Below are 12,338 nucleotides of genomic sequence, written 5' to 3' on the forward strand. Positions count from 1 at the left end.
TTGTTTCAGCTAAAGATGGTATTTAAACACAAACTTAAAGCCATCTTTTAAAGATTTACTCACTTCCCTGGGTATCTCCCATGAGATACATGTGTTGTTAAATTTCTGTTGGTTTTTCTCTTGTTAACCTGCCTTTTGTTATAGAGATTGTCCCAATTAAGAACAATGAAGTATATAGAGATAATTTTCCACCCCTGCAATGCACACCGACTCAGATCATATTGGACAATTTGTTTTTCTTGAATGGGGCAAGCATTGTCATGCCCACACAATTTTGATTATACTATCTTTTTACCTAGAAATGGATTTGCCTATATTCTTATTCAACTTTCAAAACTCAGCTCTTCCCTGCAGATTTTCAGAAACTATTTTTGCATTGTGTTTACTACTGCTTCTGCTGAGCTTTTTATTTGCTTATATGCAGCTGAATTTCTCTGAAGAAGCCACAACTACACTCAAGACGTTGCAGACTAGCCTCATGGTTGTGGAGAGACGATATGGTCCATGTTTAGAACTAACATTGTCTAGGGCTATCTTAAGCTCTTTAGAAAAATAGTCATTTACTTTTAACCTTTGTATCTGACCTAACAGCTTTGTGACTATTAGTGAACCTCTGGGGATGTGTTTTCAATTTATCTGATCACTAGCCTCTGCCAACTCTACAGCTTAGAATTCTGTAAGATAATATCTGAAATCTATAGGAAAGAATTCCCTAATCTGTAGTAGCCTGTCTAACTAATGCCCCCACCAGTGTATTTACTGAATGGCTTTTGTGTGAGGCACAAGTTTTCATGGGAGCAACAATGGGACTGTAATACTTTTCTACAGAGAAAGTGAAATTAACTAATTATATTGAACAGTTAGTGCTACACAGAGAAATAAATGCATCTGGCATAAGAAAGCAGCATGAGATTGAATTAAAGACTCCTTCTCCCTCCCCTCAGTGGATAATGATTAATCCGTGTAATCATGCTCTACCCACAAACAATTCTACTGAGAAATTCCAGATGTTGAAGTTAATCATTTCACAGACTTAAGGGACACAATTCTTCAAATAAATATTTATTAAGTAATAGTTTAGAAGCATCTAGTGATATATTATTTGTTTAGCGCCCTCAAATTCATTGTCTTCTATCTCTCCACATGAAATGATAAAGTCACACATGCACAAAGATATGAAAGCTTATAACACTGAAATTCAAACTTGACAGTATAACTTTTGTCTAAATCTGGGACAAAAACTAAGAAAGTGCTATAGGGCCAAATTAAGAAAAACTGGAAAGAGAAAAATAATAGAAGGGTCTTGCCTTAAAGAATGTGAAAGCACATTAGAAAATGTAATTGTTGGGCTGGGGTTGTGGCTCAGCAGTAGAGCACTCGCCTAGCACATGCGAGGCCCTGGGTTCGATCCTCAGAATCACATAAAAATAAATAAAATGAAAGTGTTGTGTCCAACTACAACTAAAAAAATCAATATTAAAAAAAAGAAAATGTAATTGTTATACAGCAATAATAATTAAAACACTGAATTACTACCAAAAGGATTAATAGGGAAATAAATAGAACAAATGCTAATGCATGTAAAGAAGAACCTCAAGTTAATATAGTAAATTAATATATTATACATGAAGAATCATAAAGAAATATTAAGGAAATATGAGATTAAAAGTTGAGAAAATAGATTATTTATCAAAATAAAATTATTAATTACTAATTCTATCATGTATCAAAAACAAATTCCAAGCCACTTAAGAGCTAAAGGTAAAACATCAAATCATTAATGAAACTCACCATTCTGTATCATTAATATGCACCAATAAAAAAAGACCAAATATGTCTTAGACATAAAATATGTCTTAAAAATCACAATGGTAAAGAGCAATATACTAAAGTTAATCTAATGTGATTCTGGCATTAAACACCTATCATAAACCAAAAATAAAATGAGAACATTAGTAGCAAGTTAGTAGAGAAAGAGTTAGGTTTACAAAATATAAAGAAAATTTATTAGTCAAAAAGGTAATAAAATCTTTTACTAAATACTCATTCAACCCATAAAAGTAATTTTAACCTCCCCTATAGTAAGCCAGGCCCACTGTAAGATATTTTTGGTTGTCTATATAGTAATGACAATATATAAGTAAGTAGACAAATAAGCATTTCATATAATTATAAATAATAGAAATTACTATAAGTGAAACTAATAGGATAGGACAAGATGGAAAGGGGAAGAAAAACATCCAAGGAATAGTTTATTAGGGATAGGCAGATGTAGGTATTAGTGCTGTACAAGCACTGTTTAATTGGGACATTAAGAAAGAATTTGAAAACATTCATCACTATCTAGGTAAATACATACAATGATTTACTGTAAAACATAAACATCTAATTAAAAGTTAATCATTTAACTAAACGTCTCATTGGGACCATCCATTCTTCTTTGACTATTATTTTTCTAGTACTAGATAAACAATTGTATCCACCACCTATTCCTATATTCCCTCTGTTTGATTTTGTATTGTCTTCTTTAGTAGCATCTACAATGTTCTCATTTAGGTCTCAAGTTGTCCTTGCTGGTGAGGCCACTGCCTTCTTTGGTAGTTGACCTTTTCTTGTTTCTTCTGAGAAGCAGTGGTTAGGATTTAAGAGTCAGGGAGATCTGTGCATAAATGAGGTCTCCATACTTTATGAGCCATGTGGCCATCTGCAAGTCATTTAGCATTTTGGGGTCAGTCAGGCTTTCCTCATCTCTAAAATGAAGACAATACCACCTCCTACCTATAATTCCTTATGCAAATTAAATATGAAAATATGATAATACACACAAAGTGTCTGGTATAGAATGAGGCCCCGTAAGTGGTAACAGTTGCGGTTTACACGTAGAATTAGTCATTTGTTGGAAGTGCTTGCTAAAGTGACTGCAATATGGTCTTTTTCTTTGCTATTGCTCTTTCTTCTGTGTCTCATCTATTTGCAAGCAATGGTCTCAGCAATTGATTGCTTTTACAAATTATCAATTACATCAACTTCTTAGCAGGAAAATAGAAGCTCTAACTCATGCTGGGAGAGGCTATTTATTTGGGAAATATTAACTCTACAGTACAGTCTCCCCATCCCTACCAACTCTCCTTTCTTTGTTAATAAGTTCCAGTACTGCTTCACCAATTAAGGAGTTTTGGGCATCCACTTCTGGAGATTCCCCCATCACTCTTTGTTCTCCCAGAGAGACAGATTCAGCTCTTTTCTGGGGGCAGTAAAAGTTTCAAAACCAGAATTGGCTTCAAGAAAGAGCTTGCCAGAGAGCTTTGAGATATACCCCGACAGAAGAAATGAGGTAACAAAGCTGGTTTACTTTAAGAGTGGAGAAAAGATGAAATTCTCTCAGCTCCTTCCTGGACCAGCAGACCCAAATGAGGTAGGGCAAAGCCCGGAAAGCTCAATTGAGCCTAATATTTTCACTGCTCTTAACAGAGATGAAAGTGCCTCCTTCCACGGGGAGGCTGCAGATTAAACACATTAGAGGGCTCGGAACAGGCTTTCCACCCTGGCATAGCTTCTTGTCAGCCAGGAGGCCACAGGAGGTTTCGTTTCTCATTATCTCACACCTCATTTGACCTATGTGATATAGGAGGCCTTTTTTTTTTTTTCTCTTCTGAAAATTAAAGCTTATTCCTTTAGAAAACCAGGCTTTTAAATAAATTAATTGTTTTTATGGTTGCATTAAAGATTTAGGCAAACAGAAGGTATAGTTCCTGCCCAGAAATTGTAATCTAATAATAATTATAAAAAGAACTAATGCCTCCCGACATCTCAATTACATTATGCACATTGCCTTATTTCATCTTCACAGTGGTCTCATGAGGTGACTACACTGATTAGCCTTCTTTAACAGATGACAAAACTGGGGCTCAGAAAGAGGGAGGAATTTTCTCAAGGTGGCATAATTACTAAGGAATAGAGCCTGGATTTAAACCAAGAAGTTGGTCTTGAAAGCCTGTGCTGCTGACCATTTCCCTGTACTGTCCCCTTCGCTTGACATGACCATGGGAAGCAGACCCCTGGCATTGTGGATTTAATATTCACAGCTCCAATTATATGCAAACACTTCTAAAAGCTCATGAAATGAAGTCATTTTAAGATGCGTCACAATATGTGTTACAATGACATACTCTGTCACTCGAGGCTCCATCTGCTGTCCAGGATGCATATGGCCTCCTGGCCATTTCTCTTACTCATCCTCCTACATGTAGCAACTTCTGCAAAATGCTGAAACTTGCATTTCTTCATTGACGATAATTTTTTTTAAAAGGAAAGATGATTGCATAATTAATAACATCAGTTTTATGTCTTGTAGAATAAATTTGGAAAAGAGCACTTACAATTTTCAGTATGTATAGAGATGTCAGATTTTAGGAGACATATACATCAAGATGTTTGAGTACCTGATATATACAGCAGTGCATATTAAAGTTGTATAATACAATGAATGCTGCTGAAGGCAGTGCTATGAATACATGATGCAGTTGGCATAATATTGTTGGTACCTGAGAGTTGCCTGTTTCCCTGGAGAAGTGTGGGAAGGGCTGAGAAGTGTGGGGACCTAGAATGTGGCTCACTCTTGGAATAGAGCAGACACTGGTAGAGTAGCCCTATACCATTTAGGGGGAAGTGCTGGCTTGCGAACACTATTGTCTTCATAGATAACTGTCTGATTCTTTCATCCTACAAAACATGTGCTGAAAGTCCATTATATTCCAGGACATCAATACAGACATGCAAGTTTTGGGGCAGAAGAAATAGCAGAAGCATGCATACTATGCACTTTGAATGAACTCAACCCTTCTGAGCCCCAGGCTGATTTTCAGAAAGGAATGTTAGGAGCATTAGTAGGTGGTTTTTACCACTCACTCAAGCCTCCTACACTGGGCTCTTGATCATAGATTTTTTCCCATTCTAATTCCACCGAATGATTGATAGTAGACCTGTCTATCTATATTCTACCCCACTTCTGCTTTTTGCTCTGTATGGTTATACTTTGCTTCTCAAATCTATCTCTTGGTAATCTTGAAAGCCTTTGGCTATGACTCATTTTTTGGGTCCACTTTTATAAGATGTGCCCCACCCTGAAGCAACTTCTGTGGCCTAAAAGCATACTGGCCAAGGGCTTTGACCAGGAGGGTGTGGCTACAGAAGATAAGCAATCAGCTTAAACAAGATGTCCCAACACAGGGATGGGTAACACAGGAACAGGATGACTTTGGAAATGTGGGCATTTGACATCAGGAAAGATTGTGAGTAAGCAATAAGATTCAAAACCTTGGCTTGAGGTTCAGAAGTTCACTGAAATTTCCAGGAGAGTCTAGAACAGAGAACATAGGGCTGCCTTTGGAATCACTCAGATTCTGTTTGAATTATGGTTGTGTGTGTGAGACTTTGTGAAAATCATTTAGCTTTCATTTTCTCCTTTGTGCAATAAAAATGATATTAAATGATACCTAACCTTATTAGGTTCATGAAAATTAAATAACATCATGTATACAAAGAAGGCCCTTTGTTTTCCCTCATATAGTACAGAATATAGTACATCCCCAGAAAGTGGTCCTTTGTAACCATGGTGATGATGACACTCCTGATGAGATTAGGAACCTTATACAAGAGGACCAATGTGTAGGGACCAGCTAGAGTGGTGGTACATTGAAGCTTATTTAATAAGTGTTCAAGCACCTATTTCGAGCTACTTATTGCTAAGATGACAGTAGTGAATAAAGTCTTTTTTTTCAGGATCTTAAAAATCGAGGAGATAATATTGTCTGTGCTAGGACAGGAAATGAGGAGATGGACAAGAAACAAGGCCCGAAGTCTGAGCCAGTCTAAAGTGAATAATGATTTGGTATTTGAGTTTTAGATCATGAGGCAAATATCTTCGCAGCTTTCCTACCTACGATTTAGACTATTCCTGGTCACTCAAGTAAGACTGAGTCTGCAAGTGGGAGTCCAGGGACCATAGATAAGTGGGAAGAGGATAGGAGGCTGAAAGACAGAATAGCATAGTTAGGGATGCTTTATCACTTTCCTGACATGTAGTGAGTTCTGGGTAAATATTTGCCTTGCTATTACTGTTGTTCATAACAGCACACCTCCTTGGACTGGCATTTGGATCCTTTCCTGAAGACAGTAGTGTTCTGATGTCAGCACCAGTCACAGGGCCTGGCAGCAGAACCATGATGTTCCCAGGTCTCCAGAGGCAGCTGGTTTCCAACTTTACCACTGAATTAAGTGAAGTTGAGCTTGTGGCAATGCTGGGGCTCTTGATTCTCTTTAGAGAACATATTTTCTTTCTTTCTCGCCAGTGTCAGGTATCTACTATCTCTGTTGGTTATTCCAATGGGCCTACTTTCATTAATCTCTTTCAATCCCATTTAATAAGCTTTGAGCCGAAAAAAAAGTATAATTAGCATGTCATAATTTTACCCCAAAGAGTAAAATATATCAAGGTCCATTCTATAAGAAAAAATGGATTGACTTTTAACAGCATTGAGAAGGCCAAGGATTTGAAATCAAGGCTCTTCTGACAAACTTCAGATTTCCATTTTTGCATTGTGACAGAAGAATAGTGTTAACTATCAATCACCTACTTCAGGGCAATGTGGATACCACATGGTATTATACATATTAATGCTTTATGGAGTGGAGAGCACTATAAAAATAGAAAACATCATACATTTGTTTATCTATTTCCAGGATGATAGGGATGGCTGGATCAATAATCTAGAAAGGGGTGAAAAGTAGGCCATTCTGTAGTAGTATATCATAATTATATAATTTTCAAATTCTATGCCAATTTTTTTCATCTTTATATTGCAAAGAGAAGGATTGTTTGTTAAATTTTAGGAACTTTTGGAATAAAGATGTTGCTTCAGGGCTGATTTTAGTTCCTATTTTTACCCCTTAGCTTTTGGTCAAATTTAGTGATATCTATGGAACACACATTTATATGTATCAGCAGGCAGATGATTTATAAGATCATTAAAATTTATCGAATATTCAAACTATTGTTATAGACATTCTCGGTGACAAACTCAGGCATATTTTCTTATAATGGGAACTATTGAAATATGTACCAGATAATTAAGCTGTCTAGCATGGAAGTTAAATTTCCTATGGAAATTTGATTACTTTATGTCAATGCAGCCTGAAACTATTATTAAGAGATGGCTTATGTCACATGCTAATTTGCTTTATTGCATAAGAATGAAAACTCAGCTAAATGTTGATTATTTCTATTTTAAAAAGGCTCTAGATCAGACACCACAGTTTACATCAACTTTTTTTCTTCAAGTTCATAAACCATTTTTTAAAAGTACAGGTTTTATACATTTAAGCCGTATTGTAATGTAATATATATTTTATTTTTTCTGGTTTTTCACTCCAGATTAATTTCATAATTATTAATTCAATTTAATTGCATAATGACTTTTTTTTAACCTGGAAATTAAAAAAAAAAAACAACAACATTATTGACTCACCTTCTTGCTTGCTACCTGACTTTGACCAGTTTAAAACAAGAAATAGCATTAGTGGGTCATTAAACAGTATCTCAGTACATTTCCATTTTAGCACCTTATTTCAAAACTTGTGATCTACTAATTATGATTAAGCTTTGCTGCAATGACATTCGATTTCACTTGAATTGCTAGGAGAACATTAGTGTAATTAATTCTTTGTACCTTTCAAATCCTTGTTCAAAGTAAGAAGGCACTGGCAATGTTGAACTTGGTTCTTAAAGTCTTTGGTTACAGAGGCAGGATTTTCCCATGAATTAGTGATAAAACTCAAGGGCTCTTTAAGCAATCTGGTGACCTTAGGTCCAGGACAGCAAATGCTGGATGAACAGGTCTGTGTTCTTTCAGGAAGGTCTAGGTAAGCACCATCCAGAATATGCAATGAAAAAAAGCCTAGTTGGCGGATTTTCAAATTCAAGACTTGGGTTCCATCTGGCCTTTTTGTGAACTCACTTGTCAAATTATTGCCCACATCTACTCAAACCCCATAATCAGATAGGGCTGGAATACTAAGTTTAAACTTTCTATCAGATGTCAATTATTGTACCTATGATTTCATCACTCGGTTTGAAAGGGAGCTTGAAGCTCATCTCTCCCAAACTCCTATGCAGTTTACAGAAGCCACAAATTAAGGAAAAGGAGTGAAGTAGAGGCTTTTCTCTTTCTACTAAAAATTTTGTTTAATTGAGGTTATTTGTCCTCATTAAAATCTTTAGTGAATATGATTAAATTTTACTTGATTAAATATGTTTAATTTTACCTCCTAAATTAAAAAAAGGAAGATTCAGGATCAGTCAAAACTTGCAAGCAGCCTAACATCCCTGTAGTATATAAGTCATGTATAATTGCCCTTTATAAGGAGGTAGAAAGAATATAATGGTTATGAATTTACTAGTTTTACATCTCCACAGTGACAACTGTACACAATACATGGAATCACAGTGTATCTTGTGAGCATAGAATATTAATTACTAATATATGTAATGCAAAAAATGATCAAGTAAAATAAAGTGAATCTTCTGGGTTCAAGTGATTTACTATAAGAACTCTAGAAATATTTGTTGTACATATATATTCATTTTTGTTAGCATTATTTGGCATCTCCTGGCATTATTTTATTTAAAATTCATGCATATTATGCCAAATCCTTTTAAAAATGGGAAGAACCTCCAAGGACCATTATTATGTTTCTTAAGTCAGTCCAGGGAGCATAGACTCACAAAGATAGCAGGGACCTTGAGAGGTTATTATTTCCGAAAAAAGAAAGGAAGAGAGAGAAAACGAAAGAAAAGTAGAAAACAGACCATTAAGCTTTAATATCATAGTACAAAATGCGAAATTCACAATATTGACCAGTTTAAAATTTTTCTTGTCTGAGTCCTGAGTGATGACGTATGCTCAGAATCTCTTGCCTCCCTCCCCAGTTTAAATAAGACCCATCAAAGTAGACAGCTGCAACTCTATGTATTCTAGTTCTCACATGCTTATTGGAAGCACAACAGAGGTGTCACCTTGTCCTGCTTATTCAGTTGTATAAATGTGTCTTTGCTTCTGATTACCTTGAAGCCACTCCAAAAAACAAAACAAAACAAAAGAACAGCCTCCAAACAAAGAAATGAAAAACAACCCTGGAATTCTGCAAGTGCTCCATGCTATCTTGCCTCTGCCTCCATGGGTAGGTCATTTTCTTTGCCCAGAGAACTTGAAACCTCTTTCTTTGCATTGTAAGCTCCTAGTCATCTTTCAAGTCTGTACTCAGATTTTTCATCTCCCATTTAAACACCCTGACCTGTCTCACTCCTAAGTTGCAATACTTGCCTCTCTTTGGTCTACTGCCCACCACTCTCTGTACATACATTCCTCCGTCAGTTATTACTTGGTCAGTATCAGTACTCATCTCTCTTCTTCCCTGGACTGATTGGGGGCTAGGGATACTTTTTTTTTTTGTTATTTGTCTAATAGCAAAATTCAGAGCAACCATGCTTAGAAAATAACTAACTCAGTGAATATCTGTTGATTGAGTGAGTAAATGAGTAAGCGATGATGCATAGAAGCTAGAGAGGAAAAAGGAAAAGAAATCGGGAAGGATCTCATGAAAATCAAAGGGAGATCAGTAGAATAGAGAAAAAGAACCAGGGGGAGGGAGGAGAGGAGGGAAAGGGGGAAAACAGTGAACAAATTATATTGTTATATTGTGTATGTGTACAAGTGTATAACAAATCCAATCATTAAGTGCAACGATAATGCACCAATAAAAAAATATCAGGGAGGGCTGACCTTTGGCTGAGGTGTCTATTTTTCATGAGTCATTTTGCTTCCGATTTGACTAATATGGCTTTTCTCTAGAGGCAAGGGTAATTATTATCTGCTTTCCCATAAAATCTTATCTTTTCGGATGACACAAATCTTCTCTGATGTCAATCAGAAAAGTGGCACCTGAATGCTGAGAGGATTGACAGAATCCTTCAAGTGCCTATGTGCCTGCGGCACTTGTTAGAAATACAAGTGAATCATGATATGTGCAAACTCAATGTGTGACAGTCATTTTCCTTGCACTAAAGATGGTTGTGGGGAAAATATTTATTGTGCTTTATACATTATTCATCACTGAATTTGCTTAAGTGCTCCACACCGATGCATTTAAAACATGATTCAAAGGTATTAATATTGAATCAACCTTTCAACTGATAATCTGTTAACTAAAGTGATGAACACTTGAACGGGAGACATGGGTTTGAAATCTCCGTGACCATGAAGAATGGTATCCTGATGAATTAAAAATGGAATGATAGCAAATAAAAGGGAAAATGTTAAGAGGAAGAAGAGGACAGATAAAGGAAGCTGTCAGAAGTTTTGTCAAGATTTTTGGAAGTTAGAAAAACACCCCTATTATCATTATGCATAAGCAGTCAGGCTTCTGTTACTTGAATTTAGAGACACAATCAGAGAGTATGGGAAGACGGGGAACATGGACAACCACAGTATGAATTCTTCTCTGCACTTGCCCTGATTAGTCTGGTTTGCCACTGGGTGTATATGCTGCAAATGTGAAGATGCTTATTCCTGAACGAGGGAATAAAATTTGGACTGCTGTTAATTGAAATCAGGTGATACTAGAATTTGTTCCTCAAGTGCCTGGCAACTTTTAGCCATAAAGAACATCAAGAAGTATTTCATTTTTCTGTTACGTCCCCAGTGACCTTACTCTGGAATCTATCAGTAGTTTCTCCTTCCTCCCTGGGACCTCTTATCAGCTTATAAGTATACTTACTATCACCTTTTTTCCTTTGCAAAACACTCTTCCATATTTACTTGTTTTTAGGCACAAATATGAGATTTATCTATATGAACTTACAATTGCTAATTCTTTACTTACTTTCTTGTCTAATCAAGCTTTCAAATTGACCATAAATCAACTTTTGTTAAAGCAATCAATGACCACATCTTGCTGAAAGTTTAATTTTCAATCTACAGGTGACTCATCTCTCAATACCTTCACCCTCTGGTCTTGTCAATTCCAGAGGCCTTGTTTTCTTCTAGCAAGTTGATGTGTCCCAGGGCCCTGCTCTTGTGTCTCCTCTGGTAAATATGGGCACCACCTATATCTTTCATTCTGTAACCCAGACCTTGTGTATTCAACTGTTTTCTCGCCCATCTTTTGGGTTTCTGTTAGGCACTTGAAACTTAAGAAGTCCAGAGAGGTATGTTGCTTTCTTTCTTCTTATGCTCACTCCAGACACTCCTCCAAAGTCATTTCCCTCAAAGCTTCTCCACATCATCATAATCATACCATCACCCACACCAGTGACTCAGGACAAAAAATAAGAAATTAGCTTCTAATCCTTTGTTGTTCACATTACTCCTTAATCCACCAGTAAGTTCTATTTACTCCAAAATGTAACTCAGGATAGTATCATTTTGACATCTCACTGCTTCTAGAAGGGAGCCTTTCTGGTCTATCATCTGGACTAGGATGACAGGATAGTGTGACAGATTCACAAGTCTCCCTGTCTCTACCACTGCCTGTCCAGCAATTAGTTCAACATACAGACAACAGGAAGAGTGATATTAAACAAAACAAAACAAAACAAAAACAACTTGGGCTGGGATGTAGCTCAGTGGTAAGGTACTTATCTAGCAAAAGGCTCTGGAATTGATCTCCAGCAACACACACCCAACCATACACACCCACCACCCCCACACATACACAGACCCCTTCTAAGATTACAATTTTCAGTAGTTTTCCATCCAACTAAAGCAAAATGTGAGTTCTTTAACATTCCTTCCTAAATGATCTGGCTCTGCCTATTGTCCTAACCTCACAGACCATGCATGTGGTCTCAAAGCCACGGTGTTAGAGCTCACTTTGGTCCCAGAGCCATGAAGTTCCTGCTTCTGATTAGAATGCTTTTCCCCCACATCACTACATGGCTGCAGCTGAGGAAGAGTCTCACCTCAAATTTCAGTACTATCCACCTTAACATGAGCAGCCTCCTGCTGGAGCCCCCGCCCATCAAGTCCAACATGTTCTTCATATTCTACATTCTTTAAAATACTGTCAATGACTGAAGTTATTTCACTTGGTTCCTTATGAGTTTGTTGAATAATTTCTCACTCCTGAAATCCAAGTTCCTCAAAAGCCAGAACTTGTTTCTCACTATATTCCCAGGACCCAGGACAATGTTCCACACCGTTTGGTGGCAGACTTGCTGACTCAGGATGCTTCTGTATCATGCATAGAAATTTATTTTTGTACTGAAAACTCCAAAACTCATG

The 12,338-nt window shown here is 36.7% G+C and overlaps 1 protein-coding gene across 1 annotated transcript in view; it reads right to left on the reverse strand.

Annotated features, from left to right (window-relative positions):
- Grin3a (glutamate ionotropic receptor NMDA type subunit 3A) overlaps positions 1–12,338 on the reverse strand; it is a 179,727-nt gene that overhangs the window by 135,390 nt on the left and 31,999 nt on the right. The gene's annotated exons all lie outside the window — the stretch shown is intronic.

The sequence above is a fragment of the Marmota flaviventris genome, chromosome 13 (assembly GCF_047511675.1).
Source record: "Marmota flaviventris isolate mMarFla1 chromosome 13, mMarFla1.hap1, whole genome shotgun sequence".
Lineage (NCBI taxonomy): Eukaryota > Metazoa > Chordata > Mammalia > Rodentia > Sciuridae > Marmota > Marmota flaviventris.